The sequence below is a fragment of the Coloeus monedula genome (genome assembly GCF_965178545.1).
Source record: "Coloeus monedula genome assembly, chromosome: 13".
NCBI lineage: Eukaryota > Metazoa > Chordata > Aves > Passeriformes > Corvidae > Coloeus > Coloeus monedula.
In genome coordinates this window covers 10106043-10113583 of record NC_138793.1, presented here as the reverse complement: position 1 = coordinate 10113583, position 7541 = coordinate 10106043, and the positions used below count along the sequence as shown (strand labels likewise).

General features: G+C 34.2%; 1 long non-coding RNA gene across 1 annotated transcript; it reads left to right on the top strand.

Annotated features, from left to right (window-relative positions):
• The first annotated feature begins 315 nt into the window (after positions 1-315).
• Positions 316-6658, top strand: LOC309577718. The gene is made up of 3 exons (XR_014226782.1): positions 316-486; positions 5315-5434; positions 6171-6658. It is a non-coding gene; the product is annotated as an uncharacterized lncRNA (long non-coding RNA).
• The last annotated feature ends 883 nt before the right edge of the window (positions 6659-7541 follow it).

Below are 7541 nucleotides of genomic sequence, written 5' to 3'. Positions count from 1 at the left end.
CTGTGTAGCTAAAAATAATGGCAACTGAAATTAGTGGTTCAGATAGCATTAGTACATAAAGATCTTAACCTAAATTCCAGTAGGCTATGACTATTGCAAAAATATTTTAAACATCAAATGTCAGTCGGTATCTGTTGCAACAATATTCTCAACTGCAAGCTATGAGGTTTAGATTCTTACTGTGTCTATGTCAAAATCAATCAATGGACCAACTACCCGCTGATTCACATGTATGCTTGGTTTGCGTTAACACTTCAAGAAACACAAAATAATTATTTTGCTTTGCGTTTTGTTTTTAAATAGGAAGTTGAAAAATCTGAATTAAAATTACATCACTTGGTTTTATTAAGTCACAAATTACATCAGATGAAACAATACAGCAGCTGTGTGTAGAATGCAGATGAAACAATTTCCCTGCAGAGGACAATCCACTGTCACTTCCAAACCCAACAGGTGGTCAGAGGAGTGACTGTAACTACAGCACTGGTGAGTGTGACCTATCCCTGAGCAGGTGTGTTCTTTCCCTTAAGTTCTTAGGAAAATGCCTGCAATAATGCCTGCCTTCCCGTACATTATATTTGCACTTATCTGTGTACTGGTTGTATTTTTCATTTTTCCCAATATTTTGGGAAATACTAATGATGGTTTTTAAGAACTGAGATAAGGATGCAATTATTAAGTATAAAATGGAAAACAAAAGTAGGCTTGTGTAAGAAATTGAAACTGCAATATATTTAAATATGCTGGTAATGCATACATTTTAAAATTAGGCTTTACATAACTAATTTTTTTTTGAAAGAGTGTGATGAACTAATTTTTCTATTGATACATGATACAGCAAAAGAAAAACATTCTATCCAGCCATGTACAACTAAATTACAATTAGAGAAAATATGTAATTGGACTTGATCATCACTTGTGAATACTCAGTGTACCTTTAATAAAAAAATTTTTTAATGGGAAATTACTCAACTGTATTTAGTACTAATACGTTGCTATTTACTTCATAATACTTAATTCTGCATGTTGCATATGCTAGACTCTAATAAATGAATATTTGAAAGTAGTTGATGTCGATACACGATGCAGTTGTTAACTTTTGTGACTCCAAGAAGGACATTGGTCTTTGTAAGGCCTTAGGAAAGAAAAAGAAAACCACAAAAAAATCCAGTAGTGCCACAAAGTCCTGCATTCACTGAGGCTTCCTTCCATTCAAACAAATGGGATTCCTGGCATCATATGTTAAATAAGACGTTACATAAATAAGAATTCTTATTATGAGCTGGACAATATTCATCTTGTTAGCTTCTGTAGACACTTCTCCAAATGTTCTAGATAGGCAGACATAAATGAAATATGTTTTTCAAAACCTTGTTGAAATAATATCATAAGCCAATAAAAGCTTCTTAAGATTTTTAATTTCTCTTGCTTTTTGAATTTTCATTGCTTTGAATATAACAAGCATTCAGAAGGTATAAAAGTCTTACACAATATTCTGATTCCTGGGTATACTAGGTATAGTTTAAGCATGGTAGTATTTTAGGTATTTGCTCTGCCAAGTTTACCTGAAAATGCAGGAAAGTTATGATGAATACAGAATAGAATTTCAGACTTTTAAGGTAATTATGAAACTTCAATACATTTCAAGCTGTGATATTTGAAAATAGCATCATGATTTGGAGACTTTAATTCATAAGGCTTTCCAATCTAGTAGTGCTGTATTGTATTATTTCTGTTAATCATAACCTGGCTGTGCAATTTTGATTTTTCTATTTGCTGCTTGGATATTGATTATAAAACTCTTTGAACTTCAAAATATCCCAACAAATCAATATAAAAAGGTGGGGTTTGGTCTTAATTGTTTCAGGATTGTACTCTGCAGCATAATACTAATGTGGTTGTTATTTGCAGAGGTTTGTTTAGATAATTGAGTGTCTAATTTCTACTCAAGATTAGTTTTGCATATAGGGGGAAAAACCCTAATGAGTCTGCTTTTTGATAATGCCAGTTGAGAAGCTAGTAAGAGAATAGTAATGAAATCTGCATGTGTGTTTACTATAGCTTTGCTGCATCTCTTATTCGTGTCTAATTAGATTTGAGTATGCTGAATATTTGAGGTTAATTGAATATTTTCTTTAATAAAAACGAGATTTGCATGGGTAGAAAGAAATTTACTTTGAGCTTAGAAGGAAACTAATAGTCTTTTAGACTTTCGCATAGAGAAAATCAGGGTAAGTCCATAAGTAATCTAAAAAACCACTAATTCTTATAATAAATAAAGCATTTAATATTATCTGTAACTGGAACAGATTGACTGTTTTAAAAACATCTTAACTGCTACAGAAGGCTTCATGAGATTCATTGCTTAAAAAACATTTGAAAACCTTTTGCACATTCTTCATTGTCATTGTTTGGCATGTGAGATACAGAAGATTAACAGAACCTTGTTGAAAAACAACATAGTAGAGTTCCAGTGATCTGGACATACAAGATCCCATGAATTTCCATTTTCACAGGTGGTTCAAGCATGTAACTTGGCATTAATTGGGTTTGGGTTTTTTTTAACTATTAGTTTTTCACTAAGAATGGTTAGAAGATAATTTTCTTCCTTCCAGAGTCTTGAAATAGAAACTTGAGTGGGGAAGTTTATACAGTGCAGGATTATGCTGCAAACTTTTTGATTGCCTGTGACATTGTGTTGTATCTCCTGATAATGATAGTGACTGAGGAGCTATTGTGATTGTTACCAATGAAAAGAGTAATTGGAGTATCCAAGTGTGCTTCCAAATTCATAGAACAGTGGAACTTGCCAAATTATGCAGTGGTTCTAGAGAACAGCAGAAACAGAAGAAAGATTTTTGAAACCTTGCAAAGGTTTTATATGAAATTTAATTGGGAAGCTTCTATTTCTCAAAAACTTTTCTTTCTCAGGTGAACATGTTTGAACAACTTGAAGTACAAGTGGAAGGAGACTAAAAGAACAGGAGGTGTGGGAAACATCTTAATAAAACAGTACGTTTTATTAAAAATAAATGGAATAAAATCCACCTATTCTAAAAGATGGATTCCTCAATCTTAAGGCTTTGCATCAGGAAATGTTGTTATAATTCTGTATGTTTATTCCCTTTCTGCATTAAAGCTCAAGACTGCAGAGTATTTTTTTCTTCATTGTGATGAAACTCTGTTTCATCATGTAGTCGTTTAGTTTTGTTACAATGTGAACTATAAAAAAACTGAACCATAGCAGAACAACGTTTTGAATTGCAAAGATTTCTAACAAGGTTCCAGGGTCATTGTAATCTTCAGGTTTTAGTACTTCTTTAGGACTAACTTTAAAATGATAATTTTAGAGGCAAACTGTCACAAGTTAATTTTGGATTATTTTTGCAATTAATTGGATAGAAATATGAGATGTTCCATACCTTGCAGCAATGTTAATGCTTCTAAGTTCAGGCAGTACTAAGGGGTGCTATGAAAGCATGTTATTCATCAGGATCTAAAAATATATTTGCACTCTGGTTAATCATTTTCCCCAGACTTGAGTGGAGTTCTTGTGCCGAATGTTTTACTTACTAGTCTGAATTTTTGCCATGAGTGAAATGAATTTGAACTCTTTAGGTTTGTTAATAATTTGAATTGAAAATTGTTTTAGATACAGTACTGGTAAACTTAGGAAATTCCATTTGGATGCTTATGGGAAAGGGAAGAATCTGTTGATGTGGCATTTCCTTTGAAGTTCTTTGGCTGTCCATCTGTCTCCCTGCTGCCTCCCCATCACTTCCTGTGGTGACCTCAGGAGCACTTGGCCATGAGAGTAGCACATGTGGAAAGTCATCCACATGTCCAAAAGAACAGCAGATGACAATAACAGCTTCTTTCAGCCTAAGAAAGTAAGAAATTTTGAGTGGAAGATAAGGATTCAAAGACAGAATGCCAGTGCTTTGCTTTCTGATAGTAGAGAAAAAGGTGGCAAATTGCAGATTTCTTCGATTGAATGACTCAGCAACTAAGTAACTGCACTGGCTGTTTTGTGATAGTAACCCATTCCTAACAGCAGTTCTGCTGGCCATGTAGGAGCTGGGGAACAGCTTTGGAGAAAACTGCAAAATCAGTAGCTCTGGAAAATGGGTTTCCTAGGACTAACAGAGATATGTCCTTTAGTAAATCCCTCTACTGGGAAGTTAGGCTTTCATAGCTCCTCATACTTCTGTATTCCAATACTCCCAGCTCCTTAGCAGAATTGATACTTTCTGGTTATACAAGCAAGTTTATTTTGGGTAGCAGAAGACAGTATGAGATACGTTAAAGATTTCTGTCTGCACATGGGAAAAGGAAACCTTACTGTGATTGTGAATACAGTGGCAGAGTAACTAGAAGAGAGTGGATATTAAAAATGTTGGAGTTTAATGACAGACAAATTTCTAGCTCCACCTTCTCCCCTCAAAACCAGATGAAAACTCTTCTGAAGAGCTATGTTTGATTCTTAGGGGCCTGTATTCATTCTAGTTGTCCCAGCAAAACCTTTTCAGTTTCACTTCTTTATTTAATTTTTTTAAAATTCCTTTAACACTTTTTCAGTTTTTATAATCTTTCATAGTAGTTTGCTGCTTTTGCAGGCTGATACCAATTGCAAGCCAGCAGCTACTTTCTGTAATCTAAGATGCCCAAAAACTTCTTAAAGAATTTCTTAATACCCTGCTTCTCATTCTGCTAGTATGTTTTCTAAACCAAGGCTAACTTTCACTCGAGGTCATATTAATAGTGCAAAAATTAAAAGCTGATCCTTGTGTTTGTATTTTAAATTAAAACAATGAAAAGCTTTCAGAGCACTCACTCACACTCCCCAGGCTGTGGTTTTCTCCAGTCCATTGGTCTAGAGGTTTCTCTTATTGAAATATTGTGGCAGGAAAGGAGGATTAAATTACTGAGGCTGTCAAAAAGGACAAGCACTCTGCCATACATTATCATTATCACTGGCTTCCTCAGTGGAAGAAAATGCAGTAAATCACTTCAAATACAAAGCAATAAAGACCACTGGCTTTTAAAATCATGAGTGCTATTGCCATTAACAGAAAGTGACAGCTATGTGGCATGCTTAGATGCTGCTTGTATCTTTTTTGACAGTGTGCACATAAACCTGCCAGTGACACACCATTAGATCATATGACCTTTCAAATTTGATTCTAACATTGTTGCTTTTCCTTAGAAAAGAAAGAAACAAAGAAATGTTTATTTTTCCTTGTTCTTTTCCTCATGCTCTTCTAAAAGGTGAAAAAGCATTTGATACTAATAATATCTCTGATTTGCTTTGCAGTGATAAATGTGGATCAGGCAGATAATTGTGCAGAGAGAGAGTATCTCAAGTCTGTTCTAAAGCCAGATCCACTCGCTGACAGGTACACGTTAGTATTGGAAAACTCTGTTATAGGTCTTGGTAAGTAATGCTTGTGGTTCACCTAGTTGTTTGTCTCTTTTGAGGAGGTTAGACTGAGGAGTCAATACCTAACTAACTAACTAGAAAAAATTTTGTTTCAGCTAGGAATGATAACTGCATTCTGATGGAACAATTGATCTTATTTCTTCCCTGTGTAGGTTCATGTGGCACAGAGTATTGCAGCCTCATCTAATGTTAGTTTAGTGCTGTGGTTTGGGATTTGGTTTGGGAGTTTGTTTGTTTGTTTGTTTTGTTTTTAACAAATTCGTTCTGCAAAAGAGAATTTTTTTTAATTCAAAGTACTACAAAGAGTCTAAGAGCTGCAGAAAGTGTTCCTTGGCCCTAGAATTTCCAGAGATAGATATATTGATCTAGCAGGCAGCTATTATGTAAATGCATATGAGAAAAAATATAAATTAGTCTTGTCCAATTTCATAATAATAATGTTTGCTCTTATTCAGATTTTTTGATTGAGATAGTATGTGCTTATACAGAATATGACTTATACAGAATGAATAATACCCTTTGATTCCATTTTCTCTTGATGGTCAATCTCCATTAAAATTGTATAATTACTAAATTAAAGTTTTATTTAATTTGTGGAAGAATAGAAAATCTACTGATTGTATTTGAAGTGTTGGTGTTACTTGTAAACCTTCTAAACATGTATTTATTCACAAATAACTGATTCACTCCACAGTAAGTAAGGAGTGATCTCTCTTCATTTCATTTCTAGATCTGAGTTTCACGTCTTGGCCGGAAAACAGGTTTTACTGGAATGCAGCAGGGAGCACCATGAAATAATTACTTGTTGGGATGGAAATACCGTACCAAAACAATTCGTAGGTTTGGTGATTTTAAAAAAAAAAAAGAAAGATACTTCACTTAATAAGCAAGCAAATGATTTATTCTACCATATAGAATAGGAAAATGGATAATGTTGTTCTAAAATTTGACAATACCAAGGATAAAATACTCCTTTTTTTCTTTTTTTTTCCCTGAGGGATAAATTATCAATGGAAAATAGCTAGCATGTGGGCTACAATTTCTCCTATAAATACTTGAATATTTATAATATTTTTTTTACAAGCCTGATGTGAAAGTAAGGTAAGATTACAGCAGTGATCTTTTTCTCTGAACAGAAGTACTCATCTTCTATGTGTTGCTATCATGGTACTGTCCTCTGTGTTTGTAGGTGGGTTGTTTCCTGCAGTCATTGATGTGTCTGGCGTGGCCTGTGTTGAAATTTCAATTCTGCATTGACTAAATAGAAAGACAGGAAGTTCATCAGTAGTCCAGTTCCCCACTTGATCCTAGCAAGAGGACCACCAAGAAACAAAATTTATGGAAAGATTGTGCCCATACACCAAAAGTTTCCAACTCTATGCATTTTAAACCTGGCCTAGTTAAATCTTCAACACATGTTTTCTATCACAGGCCTTACAAACTAGTATCAGAGCTTTTTCAGCTGAAACAGGAACTGAACTAAACTAATGCTTTAAAGCTCAGGAAACCAAATTATCAAGGATATAAATATCATTGAAAATTGCCTGCAGATGGTTTAGCCTGACACTTTATTGGTGTTTGTGCTAGGCCAGATTATAGCAGCATAGGCAGTGTATTAAGTAGTGTGTTATTTTTTTCCTGTCACAATGAAAGTTGCTGGAAAGATACTCATAATGATTGGATCCATATTAAAACATAAATAAATGGATAATCACATGCTATTTTTGTCTTCTAAAAGAAGAATCACTTTAATGAATAGCTCTTGAAAAAAATATACTATTGTAATACAGAAAATTACTGCTAAGCCGAAGTTGCAACTATAGGCTAATACTGTAGGTGAAACGGAACCAATTTGACCCTGCAAATAATGCATTTCACAGCTTTATACTCTTTTAGTTTCTGCTTAAAAATTAATGTTAATTGGTGTGGAATTTGTATGGAAAATACAACATTTTTAGAGTCCTAGAATCATTTAGGTTGGAAAAGAACTTTCAAGTCATTGAGTCCAACTGTTATCCCAGCACTGCACTTTTAAGTATCTCCAGGGATGGTGACTCCACTAGTTCACTGAGCAGCCTGTTCCAGGGCTTGACAACTCTTT